This window comes from Rhagoletis pomonella, unplaced genomic scaffold (genome assembly GCF_013731165.1).
Source record: "Rhagoletis pomonella isolate Grant_MI unplaced genomic scaffold, Rhpom_1.0 Rhpom_scaffold_00011, whole genome shotgun sequence".
NCBI lineage: Eukaryota > Metazoa > Arthropoda > Insecta > Diptera > Tephritidae > Rhagoletis > Rhagoletis pomonella.
In genome coordinates, this window is record NW_023458565.1 from 28,178,130 (window position 1) to 28,195,972 (window position 17,843).

A 17,843-nucleotide genomic window follows, 5' to 3' on the forward strand; every position below is an offset into this window, starting at 1 on the left:
TAGAATACTTTGAATTGAAAAGCGGTCCGAAAGGTTGAAGGGTTCATTTCAAAGAAACGGTGGTTTGAGAAACATAAGAATTTCTACATGGTAAGCCGGGGTATATCAATTTTGAGTAAATTAGCGTCCTTAAATTTCGAAGTATTGAAGTTTCAAGCGTTTCTGAAATTTACCGTTATATGAAAAGCGGCCTCAATTTTAGTCCGATTTCAATAACGTTCGACGTTTTGCTTTTATGTGGCAAGCACAATAAATAACCATACCGAGTTTGGTACAAATTGGTAGAACGGTTACCGAGATACATATATGTGGTCATAAGTGGGCGGTGCCACGCCCATTTTCCAAAATTTTACCATAAACGTATTTCTTGGTAAGGAATTGTTCCGAGCATCAATTTTGAATAAATTAGCTTTAATATTTATTGATTTATCGAAGATCTCGTATTTCTCAAAATTACCATTATATGGGATGTGGGCGTAGTTATTGTCCGACTTTAAAAATTTTTTCGTCCATTTGGTATGCTCTAGCAAGGCTAACAACAACTGTGCCCAGTTTGGAAGAAATTGGTGCAGCGATTACCAAGATATACACACGTAACCATAAGTGGGCGTGGCTAAGCCCATTTTCCAAAAAATTATAATATTATTATTTTTCGTCTAAAAATTATTGTAAATATCAATTTTGAGTGAATAATCTTCGGTAGTTACTAAAATATCGCAGTTTTCGTATTTCTGAAAATTACAGTAATATGGGAGGTAGGCTTGGTTACTGTCCGATCTTGCCCATTTTCAATACCATACGTCCTACGCCCGAAATAAGTGCACGTTCGTTAAGATATCTTCAATTTTTACTCGAGTTATCGTGCTCAGCAACTTCGCACCACACCGCATTAACCGCAACGAATGCGAAGATTTCGTTTTCGATTTTAAACTTAGATTTAGACCAAAGGTTACGCTTATTTTATGTACAGCTGCACCTTATACATACATACACACCTATACACACATCCATGCAGAAATAAATACCAAGTTGGGCTTTTTTGTGATTGCTGGCATTGGCGTTGCGCTATGCTGACGGCTAGATTTTTATGAGGGCTTTAATTGACATTTGTTTGGTTAGATTAATCTTGGCTAGTGACGCGTTTGTCAGCCGTTAGCTATTTGTGGACAACTGACGCGAGCATTAACTTTAAATTACGACAATTGCAATGGTGGTGGAGCTGGCGCTGGCGCTGGCGCTTTGGTGCGTTTATGCCCTTTTAAAAACAGCAAATATTAATTAAGTTTTACCTTAAGTGCAGGCTGTCTCGCTTTACTACAAAAACAACAAAAAATCCATTTCTGTGTATTCCATTTCCATGTTGTTGCAACTTCACTCCAGTTTGCTTTATGTGTGCAATGCAATGTTTTTGGTGCCGACATGGCACTCCGGCATTGCCTTGACCCAATTGTCGGATTGCAGAATGCGCAATTGTAGAAGAAACAAAAATAAAAAAAAATAAAATAAAAATTCGCAAAGGTACTAAAAACGATCCAGTTCAGCTGGGTTGAGCTTACCACAACGCAGTTAATTTTTTCACTTTTGTGGTGCAAAATACATACATATTCAAGTGTTGATTCATTTCCACTCAAGTGTTGGCGTCGTCATAGTCATCGTCATAGTCAACGCCATCGCCAGCGCCATCGCCATTGTCGTCGTCATCTACTGCACAAATCAAATGTAAATTGTGGGTTTAAGTCTCTCAACAAAATAATCATAAAAATAAATGGTTCACGAGTATTGCGTGTAGCCATGAACTTTTCAAATGCAAAAAATGCCGCCATGAAACTATAATTGTGCAATGATTAATGAACTTGTAGGCCATAAAATCTGTACGCAAGGGCCACTGTTCGAAAAAAAATGCAGTTCAATAAAACGAAAGAACAGAAGAATTTGACGTGATTTGAAATAGAAAAATAAATTTAAATTTAAATTTGATGGTCAAAGCGGAAAATTTATTCAGTCACGCGTAGAATAACAAAATATTGCACAAATAGCTGCCGACAAGTGTAAAATTTATAATTATTCTAAAATCGATTTTAAAGATTTATAATTTCGTACTTGACTCAGAGTTTCAACGAGAATAAAAAAATGCAGAAAGGTCACCGAGTTTTACCTTCGCTGCCATTAATTGCACTTGAAAAATATGACTTATTGAAGACCGATTGAATCTGCTGCGTATGACTCAAGCAAATTGCATATCGTTTCAATCTAAGCCAAAAGATTTTGACAGACAATATTCAAAACACAAATTTCAGAAATTTATTTATAATTTTTAACAAAAAAACTTGGCAGCAGTTGGGATCTTAAAGGATCTGATAGCGACCCATTTTCTTCAGATAAATATAACTATGTACATACAGTTCAGTACACAAAATATGTTTATTTTTTTTTAATATTAATACTATTATAACTTTTCACTAATAAAGGAAACTTTAACCGTCTACAAAGAAAGTGTGATGATATTTATGAAGCAAAAATCATTTTGGGCATACTTTGGTTGAGGCCTTAGAATGAGCTCCAAACACATATTGAGAATGCGTTTAATATAATTTTAATAAGAGTTAGCAGAACACTCTTTCTCCGAAATTCGCAAACATTTCTTGATAAACTGGACATAAAGTTAGCCTAAATAGATTTTCTAATAAATATTAGATTGGTACCATACTCTGCTACCACTTGCGGGTAGTTAAAGCACGGAAGACGTGAAATTTTATCCTTTTCCTCTCTTTGCAGCTGGTGCCATTTCACCATTTTTCCACTGGAACGACTGTCCTGATTTAATAAAGAATTACATTTAGTTATGTATTTTGCCTCTACGGAGCCCTTCCTATCAGACATAAGTTTTTTCGACTCATCCGTTGCCTGTTCTCTATGAAGTTTCTGTAAGCACGTATTTACTTTAAATTCTTTCGTCATCGTTTTTTCATTTGGTTGACTCTGGTCAGTTTGCTGAATCCTTAAAGCTTTCATAGAGTCGAAAAATGTATATGGGGCGTTCCATACCAAAACGGACGGGGTTCATGTGTTTGATTTATTTCAAATTTTTAGAGTTGATGCGTAAACATAAGTAATAAATATATATGAAATTTGAGCTTGTTAATACATTTTTAAAAACTTTACAGCACAAAAACAAAAACAAAAGGATTTAATATTTAATTGCGTTATGAATTTTTTTAAACCGAAGTTGAGTAAAATGAGTTTATTACAAATTTACAAATTTTTCAATTTTTTTTTAGAATTTTTATGAGTATGCAGTTTTGTAGTGTAAAGTTCAAGTTTTAATCTTCTGCAAAATTCCGTTGATTTTTAATATTTTTATGCTGACGGCTTTTTGCACTTTTTTCTTATGGAAGAAAATGCTCAAAACCGTTTTCAAAGAAAATTTAAAAAAATTAACACCGATTTTGCCAACGCTTCAGGCTTGCACCTTAGTACACTAGAATTGAATGGGCTACAAAACTGCATACTCGAATAAATTCTTGAAAAAATTTGATTTTGAATTAAATAGTTGAGATAGTACAGTAGTTTTAAAATCCTAGTCAGTGTCAAAAAAATTTTTTTCATTTCATATATCATATCATATAAATAGTATATTCTCATGCGTATGTAAGAACCTTTATATAAAGTTTTATACAGACGTTTTAAAAATTCAATATACATGAGCGCATGTATGTAAATTTTGTAATGCCTTAAGTTACTTAAATATACCCAAATGCAAATTTTGCATACGTACCTATGTAAGTATATACTATGTAATTGATTAAGCGCGCAATACAAACATACAAACTACGCTAGCACAAAATCGACAACCGTCGAGCGACGCGACATTTTCGCCTGACTAATGATGTTTAGATTTTTATCTGTCATATGAAAATGTGCATATTTGCATAAAAATTTCGATATCTTTTGGCGAATAAGATACTCTGTAAGCTTACTAAGTAAAATGCATAGTAATAACAGACGGTTAACAGTAATACTCTAACAACAGTAGGTCTATTCGCACATGTGTAGGTGTGTATTTTTTTAATCTTAGATTCAAATACGTGTTGCAAGTTGATAAAGTTGATGATCAGTCGACTGTTTAAGCGATGTTGATAAATCACTGCGAATATAGCAAATATGCAAATTTCTTTTCGGCGCTGCATTGCCTGTTATGGGATATTTATAAACTTTTGCCTAGTATATATGCATTTAGCATAGCCACATACTTAAAAGTATTCATATTCAAAATTTAATTGAAAGTGATAAATGTAATAAATAATTTAAAAATGGTAGCTAAGCAAAGAGCTGGAATCACAAGCAATATAGCGTTGAAGAGGGTTACTCTGTAGTCTGATAGCGAAAACACCAAGGCTCCACAGTCACTGGACTGAAAAAAGCCACCGCCGGTGAAGTAGGTGATAGTCTAATTACGCCATATCACGGCTGCACCACGATTTATTTATTTATTTATTTTTTTTTTTTTTATTGAATATTGTCTTTTATCAAAGCGAATCTTGAGTCTGTATGCTTTACCCGAAAAATACCAATGACTGCGTCCACCAGCGCTCGAAGAAGCTGAAGTGGAGAAAATTTTTTAAAATATCAATTCAGTCACATTACAATTAAATATACATATTTTCAATATAATTAAAGTCATCGTAGAGCTGCATGTTCATTTTATAGAAATATAAACAAGCATTCATAACATTCGCTAAATTAGTGGAGATTAAAATGCAAATTCTAATAATTGAAGTACTTAAAATTTATTTGAATATTCAATTAATAATAAAGCGATAATCTGTGAATCTTAAAATCACTTTGCTGATACGAGTATAAATTTATGCAACGATAATTTTACTCGTCAAATGTTACGTACTCGTATGAATGTAGACTAGAGTAAATAAATTTAAATCGTTAAAACCACTTGCAACTATGTATTACTTATTTAGTTGGCTGATGTAGTCGGATTCTTACTGAGCGCTCTCAATTAACTGTTATCATAAATAAGCAACAAAAGTGTACAACTTGCGTTGTATGAGACCTAATTACAACGACAACAACATGTGACTTGGAGGAGACTAGTATGTACATTTGGGTGGTCCAAAGTAAAGTCGGAATTGTAATGCTCTCACCCCCTAGGATTGTTCTATATCAGAAAAATGTACCCCTATTTTTTATTTTGAAATCAAAAAATATTTAGATGTCGCTCAAAGCGCTCAACGTCGTCCATGTATTTTATATAAAAACAAAAAAAAAAAACAAATAAAATTTTCTAACCATGGTATAGAGTTCCTGAAAATCAATATTTTTCGATCGTAAACCTCTGAGCCTGAATCAGGGCATTCGTGATCGAATCAAATTCAAATCGCATTTTTTTTATCAGATTACGGAATTCGGTAGGGAGTTCGCTTTTTCAATTAAAATTGTATTTACGAGAAAACAGATATAATTTTTTCATTCGATTCGAGTAGAGTTGCATTCGTGATTCAGACCCTGGTTCTCTTCAGGACAAGACGTTTTTTAATAATAGCGATTTTTTTTTTGTATTGCATTTTCGGTGGTTTTTGGTGGACCTATTAAATATATTTACCATGAAAAAGTGGTTAAATAAATAATTGTGTATTATTATTTGGAAAAATATTGATTTTAAAGAATTCTGCATCATTTCTACGAAGAGTATGTTTTTCCATATAAAATAGATGGAAAACTTTGAGCGCTTTGAGCGACCTCTAAATATTTTTTGATTTTAAAATAAAAAAATAGGGGTAAATTATTTTTCAGCATAGAACAATCCTTGGGGTGAGAGCATTTAAATTCCGACTTTACTTTTTCACATGCACTTTTGGACCACCCTTATGTGCATACATTGTAGGCATGTATTAAGCCTGTTATTGAGTCGGTTGTAATTAAATGGCTTGCAGTAAAAAATAAATTCAATAAATTTTAAATTCAAATTTACATCATTTGTTTTGATATTTTATTTGAATTAGAAATTAGTGAAATTCAACGACAAAAGTAATAGCATCAGCAGCATTTTTTTGCATACATGCATGTACACAAGGGTGCCTCACCAAAAAAAGTTCCGGAATTATAAAATTGTATTATATTTTAAGACGACAACCAAAATATTTCGGAAAAATATGAACACTTATGTCAGCTAGACCGATTTGAAAATATTTCCAAAAATTTTATCATTTACATTCCGTTGATAAAATTTTCAAACATTTTTATGCAGACCTCATCAGTTAAAACTCTACTATCATCAAAAGAAAATTTTTTTTTAAATATTTTTACACCTAATTTAATTTATAAAAAACCCAAATTTGTTGGATATATTTTCAAATTGATCCAGTCTAAGTGAGTCTTAATATTTTTCTGAAATATTTTGGCGAAATTGTCCAAGTATAATAAATTTTTTAATTGGATGGAAAAACAGTAGTAGTTTTTTTCTTATTTTGATACCGTTGATAAAAATTTTTAACATTTTTTGCAAACCTTCTAAGCGTAAAGTCTTTATCTCAGCTGAGTTAAATTTTGGAAAAAAAATAAAATTTCTTAAAACAAATTTTATTTATAAAAAATTCGATTTTTAGAGATATTTTCAAATCGATTCAGCTCACCTATATCTTAATAATTTTCTGAAATGTTTTTGCGGAAGTCACAGAATATAATAGATTTTACAGTGCCGTTTTTTTTAGATAGAGAGTGTTGTACCCTAATGTAAATGTTTAGGTCTATGTGTGATGCAATCAAGGGACCAGTGTGTGGGAAACTAAAGACTTAAGCGACAAACTCGTTTAAGTGCGCATTTTTATTGATAAACATATGTAAATACATACATACATACATACATAAGTGTATACAACATTTTTCGAAATTAAAACAAATTTATAAATTCCTGCATTACTATCAATTGTAATTGCCTGTTGTGCTGATTGTTAGAACAATTTGCCATTACAACAACACCAATAAAAAGGTAACACACCGTGCTGCAGGAAACAAAAATGCAGTACAGCTGTGGCTTAGTGAAGACTTTGTAAACGACGGCATTGAGAATTCGCAGTACTTTGCACTTTTGCGCCATTCCATGAGCAACACCCGCCGCCGGTGCTATGCGACAAATGAAAAGCGTTGTCAAATGCCGCGCTTTTGCCTTAGATTACCGCTAAGTGATTGCCTGCTGCCGCAGCAACGACACAAACAACAATAGCTGCAACAGCCGACAGCGGCATAAAATCGCAATTTATATACAACCAGCTGTAACGGTGACAATGTGCCACATGCTGTCATGTCAAATGGTTCGATTTTTTTCCTTTTTTTTGCTAAGAAAATTGCAGTTTTTTTTCCATTATTCCATTATTGCTCTGAGCTGCGTTATTTTAGGCGTTTTTGTGCGCATTTTTCACTGCACGCTGCCAGTAACTTTGACTCTGACCATGGCGCTGACGACATAAGTACATTTGTAACTGTAACTTCCACAAGGCGCACACTGTGTGCTGTGTTATCGCATTGGCGCGCGCTTGCGCTTTGGCGACAAAATCTATTTTTCCGATTGACGGCCAATGGCTGCCGTTGTCGGTGCCGCTGCTAAAAATGTCGCATTCGTTGATTGTTGTTTCACCTCAAAGTGTTTTATTGGTTGTTGGTTTTTTTTCTTTCCTGTTTTAAATCGCTCAGCACTTCTCGCTTTGACACTTTACCACTCTTGTAGGCAGCAGCAGCAGCAGCCATATCTTGTGCACCGTTTTGCTAGCGCTGCCACTACCGCCACCGTTTTGCTATGCTGGTTGGTCCAACGGCCAAACTGCACTAAATTCACGCTGACTAATACTCGAAAATGATTTAATATTGTAGTTGACAAATTGCTGAAAGGAGTGCAAAGATATGTTGGACACATATCAGCGTCGTAAGCGTCGTGCCAAATTGAATGCATAAATGATCACAGCTACACACACAATCGTGTAAGTATAAATAGAAAAATATATAGTATTTCGTACACATATTTCGGATGCCTCAACGCGTAGCTATGGCACGCCAAAATGGCATCGAAGTAACGCAATCGGCAACCACTCGTAAAAACAATATTGGCAAAAGTATTCACTACCTGCCTAGCACTTGTTGTTATGTGTGTAGTAGGGATAGCAATTAGTCTCAGCTCACACGTAGCCACATACCAGCATGAATGCGCAAATTATCTCTTTAGCTTTGTTGTTGGTTTTTAATTTTTAATTTTTTCTTAGTTCTTATCACCTCAAAATCAACAGCATTGTCGGTATATTTTTAACGAAGTGGAAGTGGTAGTTGCTACAAAGTTTACCAAGTTAGCCAAGTTGACCATTTCACGCCTGAAACGTACACACACCTATGTGTTTATGTATTCAAATGAACGTACGGTGTTTTACGTTTCTTTTTGCATGCGACATAAAATGGAAAATGAGGATATCCATAAAAAGAACGCAATAGTACAGCTTTTTATGGCGTTTAATTATCTATAGAGTTTACATAGTGTTATAGCATTTTTGGGCGCGGAGTTATTCCAATTCAGGACAAAATATCCAGGCCCTTATAATAAAACCTCCAAATCTTTTTGCATTCTCAGTAAACTAAATTTTATTGGCCTCAACCTCAAATCATACTGCCAAAGCTTTCCAAGTGGAGGTGGACGCCACCAAACAAAAGTCACTTTTAATATTTAGTCAGTCAAGTATCAACTCAAAATTTGACATTTTTCAAATTATGCACTAAAAAGGTACACAGAGCTTTAATTTACCTTTCAGAAAAAGCCGAAGGGAGGTTTTCGAACTTAAAACGTAGCTAAATTTACCGGAAAATCATCTGCTTTTGGAACGAAAACGTGACTAAAATTTTTTTTTAAAGGACTTGGGCAGGAATTGGAATTGCCCATTACATTGCAGTTTATCTATAAGTTTCAATGATTTGATACATACCGATAGTTCAATGAATTTCAAAAACACTAAAATCCGATAGCTCAACAAAATTCGATAATTCGACTAATTTCGAAAACTCTGAATTACGAAGGCTCGATAAATTTCGATAACTGAAAAAATTATATATCTTTGGATACCTTTATAAATTTTTCATTTTGACGCACCATATTTTTGGAAAGCTATCGAAAAATTCCGAAAACTCGTTGCACTCTATTAACACGATAGAATTCGATAAGCAGTGATAACTCGATAAACTTATACAACTTTGAACTTTCGATAAATCGATATATTTCGAAAATTCCATAAACTTCGATTCGATAAATCGACCAATTTCAGTAGATCAATAATTATCGATAACTCAGTAAGTTGAAAGAACTCAGTGCATTACGATAACTCGAAAAACTTCGTTAAGACTATAAATAATGATAATTCAGAAAATGTCGATAATTCGATATGTTTCTTTGACTTGAAAAATTTCGATAATCCCATAAATTTTTATAGCTCGATAACTACGCGTAAATTTCGACAACTCAATAAACGCTGATTAATTTGAATAATTCAATTTGAATTCTCATCAACGTCACTGCTTGTAGGGTTCTCGCCCGAAACAGTATCGAAAGGAGCAAAATAACTTACAATAATGCTAGTTATGTGTCGTAAATGCAGAACAGCGAGGTGGATAAATGCCTGCACCATCGATTTGTAATCTACTGATGAAAATTTAATAATTTACTCTAGCCTCAACAAATTCATCTACCAAACGAGATGATAAGAGGTCTCAAACTTCTTATGGCTAAAGCTTAGCTTAACAAGAAACAGGATGACAAGCTTTTCAAGTCAAGCAATTCCTTAGTAAGGGACTCAATCGGCATCATCGACGGATAGTGCCTAGATCGTGTACACTATTTAGCTTGTTGCATATTTTTCGACACGCACGAGCATGTCCTATAGAGCGGTAACTAGTGCTGATTTGGGGGTCCATTTTCCCTTTTGTAGGGATTGGCAGTATAAATAGTTTGCCCATAAATATTATTTTCAACACCCCTTAGGTTCTATTCACATAGCACACGACCATTATACCGAATCAGGGGTGTTTGTACCAGTACCGGATATGAAATAATTATATGAAATATATCTGAGTTTCACAAATTATTTAACACTGTGCCACAAAGCTCACGTGTCCAAATATCTATGTAAATCTCTGCGCGTGCTTTTCAATTCAAGATTGTACGCAAGCGTTTGGTTTGTTTGACGCACTTGCACCGTTTTTACAGTTTTTATTTATTTCTTTCTTTGCATTCACTTTTCTGTTGGGACTGCTTATATAATTATGGCTGAGATTTTTACTGATGTTGTTCTTGTTGTTGCCCTCATTCTTGTTGTGGGTAAAAACGCGCGTGCGTGCTGTCGATAGTGATCAGCTGGTAAAATGATTTATATCCTGATGCAATTAAGTTGGTTTCTTGTGCACTTTTAATAAGAAGAGAAATAAAGGGTGACACTATAGGGGTTTTTTACTTAGTTTCTCTAAGGAAGAAATTTCATATTTTAAACATTTTCTTTTGAATGATAACTTCATGCTAACTATTGAGTTTTATATCAATATTTGTTTCTGGATAAATGGGAAAGAGCTACACAATCTAAGCGGTAGCTATTTTTCCACCATATTTCCTCACCAGACTTCTTTTCTAGACTTCTGCAAGAATATAATTTGCATCATAGATGCAGATGATATGCCACCAATGCTAACCACTGAAAAAAGAAGCCTGTTGAGGAGGTGTTTTGATCTAAAATCAATAAAGTTTCTTTTACAAAATTTTATGAAATCTTGGCTGTGCCAAATGTTTTGGCCCACATCGTCGAACAAATCACGGAAAAGAGAATATAAATCGATTAATATTAAAATTAATATCTGATTTACCATCAGATGGAAAAAACTTCAAAAGTTGATATATTTATAGTGAAAACGAGCTTGACTTGTGTCCTCAAGTTTCTGTTATAGTTTTAAAGTCGGTTTTGTGCGCCATAGTTCTCATGGAATTCATGACAATACATTCAAAATCTTTCGACTTATATTACCTCACCCTGCATGCGTAGTTAGCATTATTTTTCAAATGTAGTTTTATCATTATCGTTGTCATCGATCCACCTAAATCATCCAATTAAGTTGTTATGAGCTGTCACAATTCCGAGCCGTTAGAAAAGCAAAGGCTATCATGGAACAAGATTGCTAAATAAAGAATGTAAAACTATGGTTATGTATACATATATGTACGTATATATTCGTAGTACCTACATACATATATAGGTACAACGCTACTTTGATTGTTAAAATGCTTCTTGGTTAAGATAAACGTGTATATAAAAATCTCAACGCACGTGCCTACTTTATGTATAACTTTCAAAGCAGAAAAGGGAAACAAATTTTAAATTTAACTAAAATTATATCGTCGCTTGGCGAGCAATATCTCGTATCCACCAAACGCAATGCCACTTATGTGAGGTGGCATAGAAAAAATGTATTTTGGTTAACCTGTTTCAATTTTTGCGTACCGCATTTATTTATTGGTGAATACTTACAGTAGAAGCTGAAATTTGGTAAGATCTATTAGAAAGCCATTGAAAAGTTTTGAAAAAAATTAGTTTTTTTGCTATTTTGGGACTAATTTATTCGTGGTATTACATTAAGGGGCCTCACCAAAAAAAGTTGCGGTTTTCCACCACTGTTATAAAATTTATTACGTGGACCCCTTTGCCCGAAATTATCGGATATATCAGAAACCAAATTTTACATGAGGGCATTTTTTTCTTCTTTTCAAAATTTTTTATTTCTTTAATTAATTTTTTTTTTACTACGTGATTTTTTTGAGGTTAGGATTTTCATGCATTAGTATTTGACAGATCACGTGGGATTTCAGACATGGTGTCAAAGAGAAAGATGCTCAGTATGCTTTGAAATTTCATCATGAATAGACTTACTAACGAGCAACGCTTGCAAATCATTGAATTTTATTACCAAAATCAGTGTTCGGTTCGAAATGTCGACAAATCGAAATTATCGACAAATTTTGTTCAGCGATGAGGCTCATTTCTGGTTGAATGGCTTCGTAAATAAGCAAAATTGCCGCATTTGGAGTGAAGAGCAACCAGAAGCCGTTCAAGAACTGCCCATGCATCCCGAAAAATGCACTGTTTGGTGTGGTTTGTACGCTGGTGGAATCATTGGACCGTATTTTTTCAAAGATGCTGTTGGACGCAACGTTACGGTGAATGGCGATCGCTATCGTTCGATGCTAACAAACTTTTTTGTTGCCAAAAATGGAAGAACTGAACTTGGTTGACATGTGGTTTCAACAAGATGGCGCTACATGCCACACAGCTCGCGATTCTATGGCCATTTTGAGGGAAAACTTCGGAGAACAATTCATCTCAAGAAATGGACCGGTAAGTTGGCCACCAAGATCATGCGATTTGACGCCTTTAGACTATTTTTTGTGGGGCTACGTCAAGTCTAAAGTCTACAGAAATAAGCCAGCAACTATTCCAGCTTTGGAAGACAACATTTCCGAAGAAATTCGGGCTATTCCGGCCGAAATGCTCGAAAAAGTTGCCCAAAATTGGACTTTCCGAATGGACCACCTAAGACGCAGCCGCGGTCAACATTTAAATGAAATTATCTTCAAAAAGTAAATGTCATGGACCAATCTAACGTTTCAAATAAAGAACCGATGAGATTTTGCAAATTTTATGCGTTTTTTTTAAAAAAAAAGTTATCAAGCTCTTAAAAAATCACCCGTTACTTTTGTATGGCACATAAGATAATTTCGCTCACAAGAAAAAAATGCATTGTAACATACGATAAAACATACAGTAATTTTTTGGTAATATTTTACCAGGTGATGCGTTTTGGGGTGTACAACAAATTTGCAGCAAAAAGTAAATTTAAAAAAATGCCACATACGATAATTTCGCGCGAAGGCATCGATATTTTAAGACATCCGTTAAAATATGTATATCCGTTAAATATCAAGACTTACGTCAGCTAAATCGATTTGAAAATACCCCCAAATATCTCATTATTTTTATTGCGTCAATAAATTTGTTTACGTTTTTATGAGGCTTGGAAAATATATATTTAAAATGAAATTCGTTTTTATAGAAAACTCGAATTTTGGAGGCTTTTTCAAATGGGGTCAGCTCACGTAAATCTTAATATTTTGCAGAAATATTTCCGCAAAAGCCTCAAGATATGATAGGTTTTATAATACTGATGACAATATCTATTTTGTTTATTTGTATGAAGAGTGATGCACCCTAATGTACATATGTATATATATTGACCTCTTCAATGACAACTAAACTGATAAAACTGCCGGCCAGATAAAAACTGCAGACATAAATATGTATATGCCCTATGCCTGGCGAAAATATTTTCACTAATACTTTATACCAAAATTAATGTTAAGAAGTTGAGAAAGTATGCCAGAAACAAGGGACACCACAACCTAGAAGGTAATTTTTATATCAAAATATTGTCCCTAACTCAGTATGCCCTATACACCTCGGCTTCCATTACGAATCCTAAAGGCACTGTTAATCGAGTTCCTTATTTCTAAGGGTTCGACCATTGGTGCTTTGAAATAAATCAATCTTTGTCTAGCCAAAGCTGGATAGCCACAAATAATGCGTTCGAAATTTTCCTTATCCTCTAGGCTGAGCCGGCATTCCGACTCTCCGATTACACATATTCTGTGCATATGAAATCGTAGTTGATTGAAACCCGGCACCGGAGAGTAGTGGGATATCATTTCAATTCAGTTGAGCAACATCCGCTCTACTAAAAGGGTAGCTATTTAAATAGCTTGGCCTGAGAAATATATATCACATCTCAGTAAGTGCTGCGTTCAGAGTGTATCTCCTCGGTAATTATGGTTGTCGTAAAGGACCAACAATCTAACAACAGATCACAGAGTGGTTCCGGCCCTTAGACACATACATCTGCTCTGTAACCCATCCTCGAACTGTCCGTGTACTAATGTACCTACATGCATATCTGTGATCAAGTACAGGTAATCTAGGGAAAATTTTCCAATACGGAACCCGACTTTTAAAAAAAACAAAAATGAGAGGGTTTAGAGCGGCTTTTTGTGATTATAAATCTGAAAACCCCACCCTCCGGAGGCTTATAATTTTTATGAAAATTGAATTTTAAGTTGCAAAAAATGTCAACCTCAACCTTACTTTTTGCTTTGTAAACCAATTGTACTACAATGTCGGTGCTGCCACACAACAAAAAATGCCCAAAAAAAGCACTGAAAACGAGAAACAATAAAAACAGGCATTGTAATTAACTTTTTTTTAAATTAAATATCGATGTATTGATAAAAAAAAAAGTGATTCAGTCTAAAATCGAGAGATTTTGTAATAAAAATGTTAACTTAGTTATTTATCGAAGTATTGATTTTTATGGGAAAAGCGGCGCAGGCGAAAATTTTTAATAAAACATCGCGCGATTTTTTATTAACAATTTTCATTATTTATCGAAGTATTGATTGTCATGAAAAAAGCGCCGCAGTCGAAAATTTTTAATAAAAAATCGCGCGACCCACCGTTTCATAAAAAAATTCACTATACTTTGCACGGAATAGCAATTGGTTCCGTAATGGAAATCTCAGCCGTAATCTATATTAACTTGGAACTTTCTGCCAAAGCAAATCACTTTGGTTATGGAGTCAAAACCTCTGCATATTTCCAAACTTTGTATCTTCCCAAGAATATTTTCGTGATATTTTATTATATGAAAGCAGTCGTTGGATAGTCGAAATTTCAGCTCTCTCGTAGGGCTCCTGCCTCCTAATTTTCAAGTTTTCCCTATATATATAAAATACAGTACCCTGAAATGCTTGGTTAATAGTTTCGAACCAATCAATCGCAGGGATCATGAATTAAAACTGTATTGTTAACCAGTATACGTTTATTGTATATTCAAGTTTCACAGCGACATATACTTAATGTTGCCGCTTTAATTGCAAGAAATTCATAAATTGAATTGCGTCGATTTTTCGTACGACCCACGCACTTAAAAACAAATTACATTCTGTTATTGAAGGTCTACAAAAAACCCACGCAGAATAGATGCACAAATTGTTGCGTTGAAAGGAGAAAAAGAACTTAAAATGGCAATCGAAAGATGAGAAGCAGAGACTTTAATTTAAGAAGCAAGGCACGAACTTTAATTTCATTTAATTTATTTCTGCATATTTCTAAATATTTAAAGTTAATAAACTGTATATACATCCAAATGAAACTGTAAAATATGTTTCTTCAATCTTGAGTAACAGTTTTCATAAGAAGGTCTTCAATTTCTTATCTTGAAATCTATTCCAACCAACTTTCTCGTTCCTCTTATCCTACGAGAACCACCCGCTGTTAGTCTGCTCCTAATTTTTGAACCTCCATGTCACGTAAACTGCCGTATTACTTAAATTGGGTTAAGAAGCTAAGGTAGCGAGCGAGAAGAAATTTTCTACCACACAGCCACTTTGAACTCTTGGGAAAATATTTAGTTAACTGATTTTCAACACAACGACACAAAAATATTTTAATAATTTTAATCTGTGATATGTGCAAGGCCAAAATCATAACGCTATGACATGTGTATATGGTACGTGTGTAAGCGAGATAAGTTTAACAAGCACACACACATACATAAGCAAACATTTGAGTCTTGGGAATGATTCATTCATAAATTCCACTTGGCCATTCACACGTACCTCACTGCTCCATCACGTACGTTTGTAAGCAAACAGGCGCTATAAGAGAACGTATATTTAGTTCATATACATACCCATCTAACTGGCTAACTAACTGACACGCTGACTGAGTGCCTGCCTGCCTGCTTGCCGTTCCTAGTGTGAAGCTTGTTTGTCTACTGCCAAACGCCACAATTCATAATTCATTCATACGCCTGTCAGCACCTTGCAGAGCACAAACAATTCTCACTCACTCACTCGCTCGCTCGCTCGCTCGCTCAATGCCAGACACAACGTGCGAATTCAGCTTTCAAGGAAAAACTTCACATAATAAGCAATCAAATAACCCACTGAATGTTGTGCAGCAGACAAGACGCAAGCGGAAGTGGCAGCCTAGTATTTTAAAATAGGATCATAATCATACTGCTAGTCAAGTATAGGTACACCAGAATCAGCACTACACATTGCATGCTCTCTACCGAGTTGAATTGTAATGTTGCACTCCTGTGCACCTCACGTGCCACAGCCTGCTCCTTTGCGACGTCAACGCATATAGACTCGTATACACTTGCAGCCACAACCCATTTGCCACCTCTTTTCACGTTCAACTGCAAACAAACAAACAAAAAACAAGGCTGCAGGTAGAAGACCAAAAAAAAATAGTTATCAAAGCGCAAGATTCTAACAAATTCCTCCGCTTTCACCCGTTCACTCACTCACTCACGCGCTTGCTCAGTCATTCACTCAGCCAACTTTAACTGCTGTCAGCAGTCAACAGTAATCGGTGGTGGTTTTTATTTTGGTTTTATTCATTTCTTTTCTTTTTTTCTGCTTTTTTCTTCTCTTCCGATGCTCATCTTTCAGATGGCTACACGCTGATGTGTTCTTTATTTATGAGTGTTAGATGTCGTGGCATCTGCCGCGCTGCGCTGAGGTTGTTATAAATTTCCTTTTCTGGTTCCGCAAAAAATGGGTTTTCATTGAAATTATGAACACGTACAGACTAACACAAAATAGCAATTAATATAATGGGATTACTCTTATTTTTATTTTTAAAGATTTTGTGATTTTAGAGAAATCTGTAGCCAACTTAGCTGATTTGGTGTAGTGGACTATTTGCATGTATAAAGGTTGATTAAAATTAATTCGTCTTTATTAATTTTAAAATAAATGCTGGTTGTACTTTTCTCATTAGTGCTTATCACACGACCTACCCCTCGTCGTGCAAAGCCTGGCCTGCCAGACCTCGAAACTGAAAAAGGTTATACATATTTTGCATCAAAACTTTCGGGGAGAAAGACGACTAGCCAGTCTACCTCCGACCACAATCTAGTTGCAGCCAGGATTTGCCTGCTCTTATCTTATCTTTATCAGAAACACAAACATTTAACTGCATAAGGAAGTTTGCCATTCGACATAACTCGAGCCAACTTTATTAAAAGTGACACTGAGAATAAAAAACGTAATTATTTTCTGTAAGAAAAATATACCAAAATATGCGAGTGCAAAGGTAACAAGGGACGCGCTTGGACAATTAAGAGATTATCCGTTCAGTAAGCAAAACGAATTCGGCTGGTTTCGATGCCTCAGAGAGCTCCCTAGGATTAGTTAGTAAGTGCGAGCCGAACTGTTGCCTTCTTAGCCTCACAAAGACTGGACAGTCTAATATAAAGTGTTGAGATGATAGCTGACACAAAATCGATCAGTTGAGATTCCTAGTCTTACCGCGTGAATACCGATCGCACAGCGGTAGCTGAGACTGCGCAAATATAAGGAGCTCCTTTCACCGTATCTGGTTCACTCAAGGCCAGAAGGATATGGTAATTGCGCATGACCTAATGTTACTCCAGCGCTTTCTCAGCTTACATGAGGCCCAACCGTGCAAGAGTGATCCACAGGAGGACATAGGCATCCCTGGTTGCTCCATATCCAGTGATAAAGTTGCAAGGCTGCCTTTTCTTGTCAGCTCATCAGCCACGCGGTTTCTCGCGATGCCACTGTGACTCGGAATCTAACGGACAACGGAACTTAAACTAGCCTTTTTTTACGCGGGCAGGGGGTAGAAAATGCAAATTGCATCATCAAAGCTGTCGTCACAACAATGGTATGCCCGGAGACC